The sequence below is a fragment of the Martes martes genome (assembly GCF_963455335.1).
Source record: "Martes martes genome assembly, chromosome: 2".
Lineage (NCBI taxonomy): Eukaryota > Metazoa > Chordata > Mammalia > Carnivora > Mustelidae > Martes > Martes martes.
The window spans coordinates 94,240,673-94,256,939 of NC_137889.1; the positions used below are offsets into that span (position 1 = coordinate 94,240,673).

Below are 16,267 nucleotides of genomic sequence, written 5' to 3' on the forward strand. Positions count from 1 at the left end.
TAAAATCTTAAAAAAAAGAGTAATATTAAATATATTATATATTTAAAAATATATAAAAATATATTATATATAATCATATATGTATCATCTATGCTATCAAGCTCATGGAGAATGGAACTTGTATTAAAATGCCTCTATGAATAGTAATAAATCTCCCTTCAGGACTGAAGGATCTCTTCCCCTCATTGCTGGGAAGATTGTCCAGCCCAAACTCTCAGTCTTTTTTGAGAGATGCTTTGGCTGAGGTAGCCTTCATTCAGGGTTTGTTTTCCTTTCATTGGGAAGCCAACATCCAATGACTGATAACATGAGAGTATGAAGGCATAACACTCTCACCCAGGAAAACTCTCCAGGGCAACCTTGAGGTTGGGCACCACCACACCTTATCTCTAGCTCTGTCCCTTCTTATTTCTTCTCCTCACACACCCCCAAATTTCTGGTGGCCCTGAGAGCCTGTGCCCTAATAAATCTCCTTTATTCACATCTCCATTTCACCAATTATTTCCTGGGAGACCCCCAACCTATGGCATCTGGAAGGAAAGAACTATAGTGAACCAAAAAGCACATTTTTGTGTAATCCTGTCTTTCAAGCTTTTAAAATCACATCTGCTATTAGGCAATGATATTTTGAGCCTAATTTGTTCTTAAAAAATTTACAGATAGCTATGAATACACTTGATCATGAGATTCTAGATGATCAAGTTTTGCTATGTGTAACATTCATTAAAAAGACAGGTTTCACACTAATATGATGCAATAGTCTTTAAGTATTCACTATACTAGGCACATGTTTATATAGAGAAGTGACTAAAGTTTCCTTATTAATTAAATCCACTGTCTGGCAATCCTATGTGAACCTCTATTTCATGTTTTGAATTAATGTCCATTTTAACTAGATTCGATACTAGGTCAATTATTTTATATCCAAATTTTGATCATTGCAAACAAAAAAATTTCTAGAATTGCTTTTCTGTCTGCCTTATGCTAGAAGGTATCCATGCTAAAGAAAGAACACATTATTCAGATATGAACTTCTTTCTATTTTTTATATTATAAATTCTGATTAACTTTTCTTGTGTGGATTTTTTATAATATGGAACTACTGATTAAATTAGAGTAGGAAAGTAGCAGCAAGCTATTTATACTGTCTCACTGTATTTTCTAATTTTAACTCTGTGTTCTGGTTTCTTCATAGCTCTGTTTAGTCAGACATAGGAAATAGTAATTGAAATCTTTAGGAAATAGTATTCATGATGATACTAGACAATTCACATGTGGTCCAGCCCACAGCTTCAAGGGTTATGGAGGTCAAAAGTGACCAAATATTTTGTTTCTAAGTGCCATCAAAGTACAGACCTGAAAGAATCTCTCATGCTGCACATCTTGACACTGATTCTGTGTCAGTGGTCCTGGAGTGTGAGAGACACTGTGTTTGTTTGTAAGCTCTAATGGCAACTGCAGAGCTCACAGGGAAGGTCTCATGAAATATGAATAGACTAACTTCTCTACTTCCTTCACTTTCCCCTCTTTCTCCTCTCTCTATCAAGAATACACAGCTGGTGAAGATACATCAAATACAACTCAACTGAAATCACCCACTTCCTTAGCCAAAGGTTCTAAGAAAGGTATTGTGTCCCTGAAATCAAGAAAGTGCCAAATTCCTGACTCATACACTCTTTCTTTCTCCTCTAACCAGTGTTACAAATTTCCCTATAGCAGTGTTATTGAGGTGTTGTGTTATATATGTATGGGGTGGGAGATGGTAAGCAGCTGAAAAATATTGTCAGTAGACTTCAGTGATTTAAAAACTGTCAAGGCTTTTTTTGCTAAGTAAATTATAGGAAAACATCAGCTTTTATTTATGCTATTGTAACAATAACCTATACTGAACTAGCATGAAGTTTATAAAGATTTTTATTTATGCATTCAATAAATATTTTATATGTTAACTTCTAGGTTATAGTCACTGTTGTTCTAACCTTACGATTAATGGTAGGAGAAGGAAAATAAATGAAGAAAGGATGGAGGAAAGGAAAGAAGGAAATCAGTGAGTGGTAGGTAATTTAAAAAATAATAAAACAGAAGAGAAAATTTAATAAGGCAGAGTGCTCTGTGTGATGTGATTTTATTTAGAATGGTCATAGAAGGCAATTAAGATTTAGGGGCATCTGGGTGGCTCAGTGGGTTAAAGCCTCTGCCTTCGGCTCAGGTCATGATCTCAGGGTCCTGGGATCGAGCCCCACATCGGGCTCTCTGCTCAGCAGGGAGTCTGCTTGCCCCTCTCTTTCTCTGCCTGCCTCTCTGACTACTTGTGATCTCTGTCAAATAAATAAATAAAATCTTTAAAAAAAATTTAAAAAAAGATTTAAAAATATACTAGAAGGTTACTGCCTATGTTATCCTCTAAGATTTTGATAGATTCTTGCCTCACATTGAAGTCTTTTATGCATTTTGAGTTTATCTTTGTGTATGGTGTAAGAGAATGGTCAAGTTTCATTCTTCTATGTATAGCTGTCCAATTTTCCCAGCACCATTTATTGAAGAGACTATCTTTAGGCAGTAACCTCTTCGACATCGGCCACAGCAACTTCTTTTAAGATATGTCTCCAAAGGCAAAGGAAACAAAAGTGAAAATGAACTTTTAGGACTTCGTCAAGATCAAAAGCTTCTGCACAGCAAAGGAAACAGTCAACAAAACAAAGAGGCAGCCCCAGAATGGGAGAAGATATTCGCAAATGACACTACAGACAAAGGGCTGATATCCAGGATCTATAAAGAACTCCTCAAATTCAACACACACAAAACAGATAATCATGTCAAAAAATGGGCAGAAGACATGAACAGACCCTTCTCCAAAGAAGACCTACAATTGTCTAATAGACACATGAAAAAATGTTCATCATCATTAGCCATCAGGGAGATTCAAATCAAAACTACATTGAGACACCACCTCACACCATGTAGAATGGCCAAAATAAACAAGAGAGTAAACAACAAGTGTTGGAGAGGATGTGAAGAAAGGGGAACCCTCTTACACTGTTGGTGGGAATACAAGTTGGTGCAGCCACTTTGGAAAACAGTGTGGAGATTCCTTAAGAAATTAAAAATAGAGCTACCCTATGACCCTGCAATTTCACTACTGGATATTTACCCCAAAGATACAGATGTAGAGAAAAGAAGGGCAATCTGTACCCCAATGTTCATAACAGCAATGGCCACAGTTGCCAAACTGTGGAAAGAACCAAGATGCCTTTCAACAGAAGAATGGATAAAGAAGATATGGTCCAGAATGGATAAGGAAGATGTGGTCCATATACACTATGGAGTATTATGCCTCCATTAGAAAGGATGAATACCCAACTTTTGTATCAACATGGATGGGACTAGAAGAGATTATGCTGAGTGAAATAAGTCAAGCAGAGACAGTCAATTATCATATGGTTTCACTTATTTGTGGAGCATAAGAAATAACACGGAGGACATGGGGAGATGGAGAGGAGAAGGGAGTTGGGGGAAATTGGAGGGGGAGATGAACCATGAGAGAGTATGGACCCTGAAAACCAATCTGAGGGTTTTGAAGGGGTGAGGGGGGTGGGAGGTTGGGTGAGCCTGGTGGTGGGTATTATGGAAGGCATGTATTGCATGGAGCACTGGGTGGTGCATAAACAATGAATTCTGGTACACTGAAAAGAAATTAAAAAAATAAAAAATAAATAAAAAATTAAAAAAAATATGGTCCATGTATACAATGGAGAATTATACCTCCATCAGAAAGGATGAGTACCCAACTTTTGTATCAACATGGACGGGACTGGAAGAGATTATACTGGGTGAAATAAGTGAAGCAGAGAGAGTCAATTATCATATGTTTTCACTTACTTGTGGAACATAAGGAATAACACAGAAGACATTGGGAGATAGGAGAAGTACGTTGGGGGAAATCGGAAGAGAAGACAAACCACGAGACTGTGGACTCTGAGAAACAAACTGAAGGTTTTGGAGGTGAAGGGGGTAGGGGGATGGGTGAGACTGGTGGTGGATATTATGGAGGGCACGTATTGCATGGAGCACTGGGTGTGGTGCATAAACAATGAATTTTGTAACACTGCAAAGAATTAAATTAAATTAAATTTAAAAAAATACTAGAAGGGATGGGGATTAAATGAGGTAATCAGCCATAGGGTTGTTGAGAGAATTTTTTTTTAAGAGAGGGAATAGCAAATACAAAGACCCTGAGGTAGGAGAGTATTTGCTCTTGTTTAAAGACTAAAAAGGGAGCCCATGTGATGGCAAGGCAATGAAAGAAGGTGAGAGCTGATGGATGACACAGAATTACAAAGGACCTTGAAGTCCTTAAAGTCCTTGAAGTCCTTTGCTTTTCTCTGAATAAGATTAGACAACTTTGCAGATCTAAGTGGAGAAGAGGCATAATCTCATTTAAATTTTAAAAGGATCACTCTGGTTGGATAGAGAATGTAATGTCACTAAAGAAATACTTCTATCTTTTTTATGTAAAAACAAAAAAATAGGGGTAGGAAGTTTAGTATGGTAAGGTTAACTCATCAAGCAATCAAACTCCTTAGATTTTTCTCCCACAGTATCCTCTGCACATGGTATCGCCTCATGGTCCAATGGGTACTTGTGCTCTAGCTCTCATGTCCCTCTTCTGGCCTTTTCTTTAAAGACTGTTCATGGAATTTAAATATAACACTTCAACTCCACAGCATTGGCCAATATTGATTCCCATGATGTTGCCTGGCTGTAGGGAGACTAGAAAATGTATTTCTTAACCTGCACCTTCACTTGCCCAGTTGAAAGACAAACAAACAACAACAACAACAACAAAATTAAAGATTTTTAAGTTGTTTTCTTACTAAATGAGGAAGGAAACATCTCACAAAAATACAAAGAAGGACCACAAATTGAGACTCCTATTTAAATAACTGAAGCTCAAGCTTAAGATCTTAAAATTCGGTCTTTGGAAGGTAAGCATATGGACAGCTCAATGCTCCCTAATTCAGAGTACCTGCTTCCCTCTCATCTTTCTGCGTTAGCTTGTATTTTCCTTCCTGCCCTACACTTGCACACATCATTCTTGCAAAATTTGAGCCCTCATTTACATCTTCAAAGGATCCTTCTCTTGCTACAGATTAAATCATTCAACCTGTATTTACCCCCTAATTAATATCTATTTTTTTCTTTATAGAAACAACACAATTTATAATTTTTATACATGTATAAGTATTTCATTGACAGCTTTCTCTTTTATTAGGCTCTAAAAGACATAAGTGGGATCTATGTCTTCTTTGCCCATCATTATATTCTCAGTGCTAGCTCAGTGACTGGACAGGGAACTGTTGAAATATATTTGTTGAGTAAATGAACATCTGAGTAAGTGAATTTGCTTAGTATTTATAGTAGAAATCAAGCCAAGGAGATTGGATTTCAAGGTCTTACTGCTGAAGTCCTGGAGACTAGAAATTTTCTGAAATCATTTTAATAAGTTTATCAAAGCTATTAGAATTTCTACACAATACATGCTGCTTGTGTATACATAACAACCATCATTATATCTCATTAGCTCTTTATAATACTTTTAAAAATTTATGAGCTTGGAAAGCTTATGAACTAGCAAAACTTGGTTATTTTATAGGCCTAGAGCATAATTTCTATACTATTTAGAAATATGTGAAGTAGTCTTTTGAGGAACAGCACCTGTTTATACTTTCAATTTTATACTAATTTTCTTATAGTATTAGGTTTGTACAATAAACAAAGATAAAAATAGTGTCAGTCATCAGTACATTTGCCTTTCTTTGTTTAGAGGCTTAAGAATCTGGACTAAGAAGTTACAGAATACAAGGGACTGATTTTAGAGGAAGGTCAAAAACATAAAAGCAAATTACTTTGACAAATTTGAGTATTATTTTTCATTACAAATCAGTATCTAAGCTCATCATTACATGCACTGTTATAAATACGTAATGAGTAGGGATAAACAAAATGCATTTGGAAATATTCATTGATCTTTAAGGACTGTTGCTACTATTTAATGAAGCAGAGAGCTTGGTTGGTGTGTGAGACAGTATTTTTTCTTGGAGTCCTGTCAACCATGCAGATAGTTGATAGCTTCTCACAGTCAGGCTGACACTTTTAGGTAAAGGTTTACTGTAGCATACAAGAAACAGTGACCTGTGATACAGCCAAATGACTGCTAAAATGGTATGAAAAGAGCTTTCAACTCCCTATGGCACTACTAATGTACCTGAAATTTTTAAAGTACGTTTTAGTAGTTATGAAAGGACCCAGATAGAGAGCACTGAAGACTGGTGCCCTCACTTTATCCCCCTCAGTTCCCAGCACAAGAAAGGCATCCCCTCTGATTGCTATCATCACTGGTAGTGGGAGCTCAAGGGATGTAGAAGATTACTTTATTCTCAATTTGATCTTGGCCCTCTCTGTTTGATCCTTGCCTCTCTGCTGAGATTTAAATTTAGTGAGATTCAAGAGAGAAGTTTTATTTTGATATGCACTTCTATAGATACTGACCCAAAAAGAGACTAACTTATTATACATAACTTATCTGATTTGCATACTGATTCTCACTTAAAGCTTGAGCAACATATGACTGGCAAATTTAGGAAATAGGTTTCATGGTTTACTGTCAGTGCAGGTAACCCTCTGATTTATAGAGGTATATTTTCCTGGAAAAGCTAACGTAAGTTAAAACAAAATTGATCCAATTAATTTTTTTCCCAGAAAAAGTTACAAAAGAGAATTCTTTTGAAGACTACTCAACCTCTTTTAAATAAAAAAGATAACAATCACTGAGGATCACAACTAAATCAGTAAATAAATTGAATAGAGTGATACATCTGTAGAGCACAAGGTTTTCTAAAAGTCATATACATAATTTAAAGACTAAACACATTGCTAATGATAAAAAAGTATATTCGTTGTTATTTAAAAAAAATTCATCCATATACCAGAGACATGGTTTCATATCTTGAAATGCTTCTGACTAGTTGCTGATAGTAAAAGAGATAACTTAATCGCTTGGATCATAAATAGACATCTCAATGGGGTTAATAGTACCTATTTCACTGATTGGTTTTAGATGTAAAATACTACCTAAGGTTTAAGTTAGATAGAACTGAGTTTGTATCTCAGCTCTCTATTAATTAGTAGATGAATGCCTGGGTCATTTATTAGGATTGTTTGATTGCTAATTATCCCCAATATTCATTCTCTCTCATTCCCTCTTGGTATTCATCTTCCCTTTGACCTAGGGAAAGTCATATGACCAAGTAATGGCCCATAGGGTATGAGAGGAAGTGATGTAGGCACTTTCTGGATCTCACCTTTTCCAAGTACTTCCTTGCCTTCCACTCCACTTACACTCTTCCAGTGGGCTGGAGTATGGACATGGTGGTGAAGAACTGGCTGAAGCCATACCAATGAAGGCAACATCCTAAGGATAACAGACCTACTAGTAGAAAGAATCTGGGTCTCAGATGATATGGTGGAATAAAGCTACCTTCCTAAATTGACTATAGCTCTGCACAGCCAGGCAAGTGATAAGCTTCTATCTTATTTAAGCCACTGTATGTTTGTCTTTTTATTATAGCAACCTGGCCTATAGCCAGAAAACAGTGTCTTTGAGGAAGGGACGAGACTCTCTGTGGCTTGAGTTTCATAATCCATAAAATTGAGGTATGAATGGTACCTACTCATAGGTTTATTTTGAAGACAAAGTAGTTCCTGTATATATATATATATATATATAAAATTAAAATAGCACCTGACAGATAATTAACATTCAGTAATTTTTAGCTATGTTTATTTTTTTTATTTTTCTAATTATTACTATAATTGTTTTTTAAGCTTTTATTTTTAAGTAATCTCTACACCCAGTGTGGGGCTCAAACTCACTACGCCAAGATCAAGAGTCACAGGCTCCACTGACTGAGCCAGCCAGGCATCCCTAATTATTACCATAATTGTTATTTGTGTACTTTAAAAAACCACAAAGTTAAATATATATTTTAATCCTTAAATAAAGCATAATAAGGCATACTGGAAAAAAACAGTGGCTGAAAAGAACACCTTTAATTTCAAAGCATGAAATTAAGTAGTTTTTATTCATAGCCCCAAAACATTTTGAAGAAAGTTCCCAAGATGAGTTTTTGACTTTTATTGAGAAATGAATGAAGAGAATTCTGTTTTGCTAGTGTTATGTGTGTGTATGTGTGTGTATATGTGTACTGCATTGCAGATTTTCTTGGAGAACATCAAGGTTTTTTTTTGTTTTGTTTTGTTTTGTTTTTTATCATTCTTCTGTCTTCAGAGAAAAAAAAAAAAATCTTTTGGTTTCCAGAGCTAGCATGCCATCAGGATTAGTAGTTATGTCTGTTACCTTGATGCCATATGATTATTCTAATCCGTGGCTCTCCTTTACACCCGACTGACTCTCTTAAAAAAAAAAAAAAAAATCCAAGGCTTCCCCTAGACTGCAGACATTTGTTGTCCAAATTCTTGGCAGTTTAGCAACAAATTAGTTATAACAGTGAGCATTTATCGTGGTCTGATTTTTCTCAATGCATTACATGCACAATGGCCACTTTTCTGTATTTATAAATATCTCTATTCTGTACCTTATGCCACATCTTATTTTCAAAATGTTTTCTTTAGAACAGTGCTCCTGACAGATAGTTCATGAAAACTGCATTCCGTTGTCAAAAAAATTATGAAATATTGTGGATTGTGTTCCTTTCTTGGAGATACCCGAGGTGCATTAGCTATTAGTGTCTCTGAAGAGTCCTAGGAAAATAAAATATATTTAGGTTTAACCTAGTTTTCCCAAACATTACTATGAGACCCTTTTTTTGTAGAGAATCTGTTAATCGCAGAAAACTTGTGTGAATCTCACTTCGTGAAACCTATTCCCAAAAGATTGCAATCACCATAATCATGAGAAGTATGATTATCTTTCTCTCATCAACAAACACCCAATTATTCTCCTTTTCCTCTATGTCACAGGAGCATCCTATTTCTTTTTTGTGCTTTTCAGCGTTCACTTTCTTATACTTAAGTGGACATGTCACTCCCTATATAGATTGTTAACTCATTTAAAGTACTTTTTCTTCTATCAGTGTACATTGCTTTGTATAACATATATAATGGATGATTATTGATTGTTTTCTGTATTTCATCCTTTCATCCCTTTTTTATTTGAGTGAAATATGTTGCTTTAAAAAATAAAATACAGTAAGGCTTTTTTAATTTAAATTCAATCAGCCAACATATATAGATCATCATTCGTTTCAGGTGTAGCGTTCAGTAATTCATCAGTTGCATATAACACCCATTGTTCATCATATCATGTGTCCTCCTTTATGCCCATCACCCAGTTACCCTACTTCCCTACCAACCTCCCCTCCAGCAACCTGTTTGTTTCCTATAGTTAAGAGTCTCTCCTGGTTTGTAAAACCAAAAAAAAAAGAAAAAAAAATGCAGTAAGACTTAAGCACACAAGAGTGTTATCTTACAAATTGTCTAATTTGTTGTTCATTCATGTAATTCCTCCATTGATTATACCTTTTATGAAGCTTTATGAGAATCTCTCTGTACATGCTTTAGTTTCAGAGAATAGAATCCTCTTATCTTGTTTAAATAGAAAAGAATTTTTATAGGTTATTTAATGCCTTAATACGGTTAAAGAAAGAATTCTAGATCAAGCGGTTAGGAATGAATCACAAAGCTACCGCCACTGAATGGAATTACCCAATGGAGCTAATGTCTTTTCTATGGTGAGAAGCCACTAGCTTGAGAACCACTCCACATGGCATGGTCAGCATACCTCTACAGTCAAGGAGCTACTACACTCACCAAATGGCAACCATGAGAAAGCTACCTTTATGGCTGGTGGACTCAGAACCACGCCAGACTTCCATCGTGGCTCCTCCTCACCTATAGAAACGATGATGGGGCACTGGAAACTTATTTAGTGCTGCTGAAAAAGAAAGAGATGAATGTCTCCATGACCATGCTATGGAGAAAAGCACAGGCTCTGCCCTTTTTCCCTTCCAAACCTTCTGTGATTCTGTCTAATTGGCAAAATGCAACTGTCATCTAAAACCCTAGCAGCCAGGGAGTTTCGCAAATGTATTCTTTCCCTGCCAGACTCTGCCGTACAGAAAGGCACACGGAAACAATGTGAAATGAATACTGGAGCCAGTCACTGTCTATCAACACTAACTATTAATCTTGTTTTATTTATACATAATATTCTCCCTTATTCTCATACTTCCTCACCTTTCTATTTATCTCTCTGTATTTGATTTCTCATGCCCTCCTCTTTCTCTTATGCAGCTTGAATCAACATGGAGACTTCTGTGTCCTCCTAAAGAAATTTTATAGTGGCACCTGGGTGGCACAGTTGGTTAAGCATCTACCTTCAGCCCAGGTCATGATCTCAGGGTACTGGGATCGAGCCCTATGTCAGGCTCTGTTCAATGGGGAGCCTGCTTCTCCCTCTCCCTCTGCCTGCCATTCCCCCTGTTTGTGCTCTCTCTCTATTTTTCAATCAAATAAATAAAATCTAAAAAAAAAAGAAAGAAAATTAAGTAAAGGCATTTTATACAAAAGGAGGGAAGCAGTAGCATGCTTTTTCTAATTATCTCATGGTAGGTGAACTAAGAGCATTTCTTGAAAACATAACATGCTGTATCTTAGCTGCAATACTGGGTTTATTAATAAACAACACTAATTTATTTCTTTCCACAACTCTATGTTGTAGATACTAATCCCATTTTACTAAGAACATAACTGAGACACTTTGCAAAATTATTTATTAAAGATTATGCATCTTCTAAGTCTGGGACCCGTGGTCTCTTCCTAATATAGCTCAGTCTAAGATTGCCTGCAATTTAAAACATGCTGAACTCTATTTTCTCACATTTTGTCTGGAAAATAAAAGTAGAGAGCTTAAATTATAGTGCAGTGTGCAAAAGCCCATATTACTATTTCTGTCTTGGGACCTCTTTTATGGTGAGTAGCACAGTTTCACTCATGCATACACATCAATTCTTACCTTATTGAAAGGTGATGCCACATTCCCTGAACCTTAGCATCCTGTGCAGTTTCCCTTGCTTCATTCTCCGAGGCTTTGTATTGCTGGGTAATTTACATGTTCTGTCAAGTCATACCGGAAAAATCACCTACTCGTTCGTTTAACGCAAAAGAAGTTTCTATGATCTGCAAACAGAATATTTCTTCACTTTTATTCAATTGTGTCACCTTTACTTTTTAAAAATCTATTTTATATGATAAAAATCGAATTGAATGAAATGGCTGCCAATACAGTCTGTAATATTATCAATCCCCTTCCCTGTGTTTCTGAATTATACTGAACACCAGTAGGTATGAATAGTGAAGTGTGGATATTTAACTGCATTGTAATTCCCTTTGAAATGCTATTAAGGGGTCAGTTGAAAAAATCATAGCAGAAATGTCTTTTGAAACATCAAACCCATCTTCACAGATTATATTATAGTTATGGTACTAGGATTTGGAAATCATTTAATCAGCCCAGTTATATCTTTTCACTTTATTATATTTTACTTTCGAACCCTGTGTTCATGATGCAGTAGTTATATCAGAAATATTATTACCAAAAAGTAACACAAATAAACATCTCTTTATACTAGTATGAACTTTTGGTGAGGTTTAAACATTCTAAGACACTTTAATTTTCCCATTAAATGTAAAATATAGGGCACCTGCGTGGCTCAGTGGGTTAAGCCTCTGCCTTCTGCTCAGGTCTTGATCTCAGGGTCCTGGGATCCAGCCCCACATCGGGCTTTCTGCTCAGCAGGAAGCCTGCTTCCCCCTCACCTCCCCCCCCCCCCCGCCCCGTGCCTCTCTGCCTACTTGTGATCTCTCCCTGTTGCAAATAAATAAATAAAATCTTTAAAAAAATGTAAAACATAGTTTGAAAAGCTTTCTACCTTCCTTAAAAGACTAAGATTTGTGCATAAAATTGAGGACATCATTACAAACAAAAAATATGTAACATACTATCACATATCATGTGAATTAAGAGATTAATATCATGATCTTTAAATTATTCTTATAAATTCAAATGAAAAAGTTTCAGTATTTTAATTATTTTAATTTTTATTTGATCTATTTTAAGGAAGCCACAGTGACATTTTTGTCCATTTAACCATCATTTTTGAATAAAAGATAACAAATCCAACTTTACTGGTTAAGTTTTGGGATATAATTCAGAGTTTTTTTTTAGTAATCATACAGCATACATGCCACTCAAATGTTACCAAACAAATCATCTTGTCTTAATTAAACATGTAGTTGTACAGGTATTCATTACAAAAATTATTTAGGCCTGTTATATGGCAGATACTTTTAAGTGCTGCAATAACTAGATTGAATAAGAAAGCCATGATCCCTGACCTCTTTGAATTCATAAACAAGCGATGGAGAGATATATTAGAAATAACAGATATAACTAATTAATTTTAATTGTGCAATGTGCTATGAAGAAGTAATACACAGGCTGTAAGTACATGTAAATGACCTGGACTTTGCTCTGTCAAGACAGTGGTAGAAGTGGTCCTATAGGGCCTTTCTTTATCCTCCAACCAAAGGAAAAAAGGGAGTTAGCTAAGGTAAGTGATGTGGAAGGGACAGTAGAGGGAGCACATTCAAAGGGAAACAGGTGGCTGAGACTCCACATACTGTCAGCAGCCTATGGCTCTGGGAGAGGAGACTGTCAGGATCTATCTAGGTCATAATAGAGCCATGGAAGGTATATTGAGGATTTTGAGAAAACTCAGCAAAGTATATCTTTCATAGTCCTTTACTGGGCACACCTTATAGAGAACTGTGGTATCATAGAGAATCCTACTGTGGATTAACCTATTTGTACATATTTCATTGGGAATGAAATTACTTCCTCTGTGGATTACCTATTTGTAACTTTCATTGAGAATGAATTACTTCATACACTAAAAAGAAATAAAAAAGTGGATTATTTCTCCGGATACTTGGATTCCTTCCAAAAATTTTCTAAATACTCTAATCTTGTTTGATATTGTCAGATATCCCTTTTTGAAGAAATTAAGTTCACCCATTTTCCTAGTCTGTCTATTATTTAGAGGTAAATAATGGCATTTTATGTTCATTCTGGTTTGTGTGGAGACTGGAAGAGACCTGTCTTGGGGAAGATCCATCTTGCTTGTAGGGCTACTGGGAATTTTCTCTCCGGTCCCTCCAAATAAGTATTATCCCCCTCTATTTCACAATATTTTGGTAAATGATGAGTTATCGTTGGACTCAGAACTACTTGTACTTTCTTCTTCAAATTACTGGTAATGCTTAAGAATTCCTGGGCACTTATCAAATTTCAGTGTGAATTCTTGTTGAGTACTCTGGTATAGAGTTCAGGAATCTGTGTTTTGAACAATGCCTTTGGTTGATTATTTTGCAGGAGATTCATAGATTTGTACTTTGATCACCATTTCCCTAGAAGCACAAAGGCTGGCAAAACAGAACAAAACAAAACAAAACTTAAGACTCAGTAAAGTACCCAGTTTGCATAAGTACATTGAGCCCCAGATTATTCATTTCTAACTGAGATAGTAAATTCCATGTATCTATTCTCCCAGAAGAGGTTTGTGCCAATGGAGGTTATCCTGATATAGCAAATTTAAATTGCAAATTCATTCTAATTTAACTAAAAACGATTTTTTCCCCACATTAGTCTTTGAAATAGACTTGGACATTTTCAGTATACCTGGGCTCTGCACACTTCCATGTGATTCTTGTTTCTGCAACCCAGAGTCAGCTGGTATACAATTTGCAGCAAAATACATGCTACTGGGCAAGGTTCTGATAACTTTCATTCTTTTCTATAGCTTGTATTTTTTAATATTAAGATCTTGGAACGGCAAATGGGTTTAACTTAATTGTCAGATTAATCACTGTCCTCAACACATGGCCTCCTCTGTCAGAACTGTCAACCTCCACAGTGTTCATTTCTTGTGTCCAGGTTCAGAAAATGATTGATGCTCACCTCGAAAACAGAATTCATTTTTTAAAGCTACTAGTGTCATCGCACATAAAGGAAATTTGTTAATGCGTGCATTATGTTTAAGAAATCGGTAACTCTGCAGGTAAATTGTCACACTTAAAGAGAATTTAAGAAAAATAAACTCTGACATGATATAGAGATATCATGTAATCTGGTAAAAAATAAGATACGTTTTGATAATCTCAGATTAAAGCTTTTCTTCCTTTTAGATTGAGAGCAAAACAGCTGTTGCATGTGTGTTTGTGTGTGTGTGTGTGTGTGTGTTTGTATTTAATCTTTCATCATAATGATGATTGGCTTTTAAAATGTGTTCAGTGTTATGTGTGATAAAAGTAGATTCTTCATAGGACAAGTAACCTTTTTACAGTATTTTTTTTAAAGATTTTATTTATTTATTTGTCAGAGAGAGTGAGCACAGGCAGACAGAGAGGCAGGCAGAGGCAGAGGGAGAAGCAGGCTCCCAGCAGAACAGGGAGCTCGATGCAGGGCTCCATCCCAGGACCCTGGGATCAAGTCCTGAGCAGAAGGCAGACACCCAATCAACTAAGCCACCCAGGTGTCCCGACAAATGACTTTCAATGAAATAGTTGATGTTTTTACTCTGACATGATTGGTATGCTGGTATAGGAAAATTAATTCTCATATTGTATGTTTTAGGTCAAATCATGGGCCCCATTGTTATGGTACCACATTGTGATATTTGCTCACTAGTACTCAAAAAATCTCTAATACTTATTTTCCTTGAATACAGAAACTGAAGAATTAGTACAGGATACACATCTTCCACACATACACTAGCTCGCCTCTGAACATTCCCATAGGTGGTATGAGTTTGTGTGTGTGTGTGTGTGTGTGTGTTTATGTATAGATGTGTGACATGTGATGTAGAAGAGCATTAAGTTATTTAGTTGCATATTAAAATTGTCATGTGAACTAGAATTTTTGTCCCATTTCTAGTATTTAATTTTTATAATTAAAGATCTCCTAGAAATAACCTAGAAAGTAATGTATTTCCTGGTACCACTCCATATAAAATATTGCCTCATTCCTCTGTAAGAATTGCTCTTTCTATATTTGTAGGGAGACATTAACAAAAAAGAAGAGGTTGTACTACCTTCATGTGGGGAAGAAACCCCAAACCATAGAAGATTAAAATGAATAATGAGTTGAACTCAGTCTGGGAATATGTGAATAAATGTAGCCTACCCATATGTCCCTGAAAGGAACTAAAGGAGTTTTTGTTTTCCTGAGCCCTATAGAATTTAATTATGGAAGACAGCAAGAAAAAAAAATACATATGTGAGGTGATCTCAAATACTGAGTGGAGAATTTTAATATGTGAAACAATTTTATCGCATAGTTAAGAAAAATGATTGTAGTGAGTAAAAGTTTGGATCAATCAATAACTGTTTAAAAATTGAATAAATTGCTTAATATAGAAGTGAGTTATCCATCCACCAAAGTATCTATATAAATACTGGAAATAAGTCATCTGTGATATTGAAGAAAAGATTGCTGCATTTCATAGGACATTTGTATAAATGTGTTGAAATCTTCCTCAGTTCTAAGGTTCTGTGGTTCTAACAATTTATCAGATTTACCAGTAGTGGGTTGACTTCATTCCTTAACTTACTTATTTGACCTAGAAAATAAACGACAACAACAACAAAAACTAAATACCTAATTTTTCGCCTCTTTTCCATTCCTACTGAGTTCAGGTACTTCCCGTGTTTTGTTTTGCACTAGTGTGAGGGCCTCAGACCAATTACACTATTCCCAAGTTTTTCTCATCCAAGCCCAAATCTGCTTAAAAATTTTCAGTGACTCCCCATTTGTTGCAAAGGGAAATATTAAATCATTAGTATAATATTCAAGGATCTGGTATGGCTTTTCTTTTTAACCTCCCTTCCTAATGGCCTTGCTTTTTTAAAAGGGTGTTATGGACTGAATTGTATCTCTCCCAAATCTCATATGTTGAACTCCTAGCTCCCAAAGAGACCATGTATTTGGAGATAGAGTTTGTAAAGGGGTAATTAAGGTCATGTGAGGTCATAAGGGAAAGAAGAGTTCTTATCCCATAAGGCTGTTTTCCTCTAAAAGGAGGAAGAGACACCAGAGATGCAGCTACACAGAGAAAAGGCCATGTGAGGACAT

General features: G+C 35.8%; 1 protein-coding gene across 3 annotated transcripts in view; it reads left to right on the forward strand.

Moving 5' to 3' along the window:
• GRID2 (glutamate ionotropic receptor delta type subunit 2) overlaps positions 1-16,267 on the forward strand; it is a gene marked incomplete at both ends in the record, with an annotated part of 1,466,807 nt that overhangs the window by 452,876 nt on the left and 997,664 nt on the right. The gene's annotated exons all lie outside the window — the stretch shown is intronic.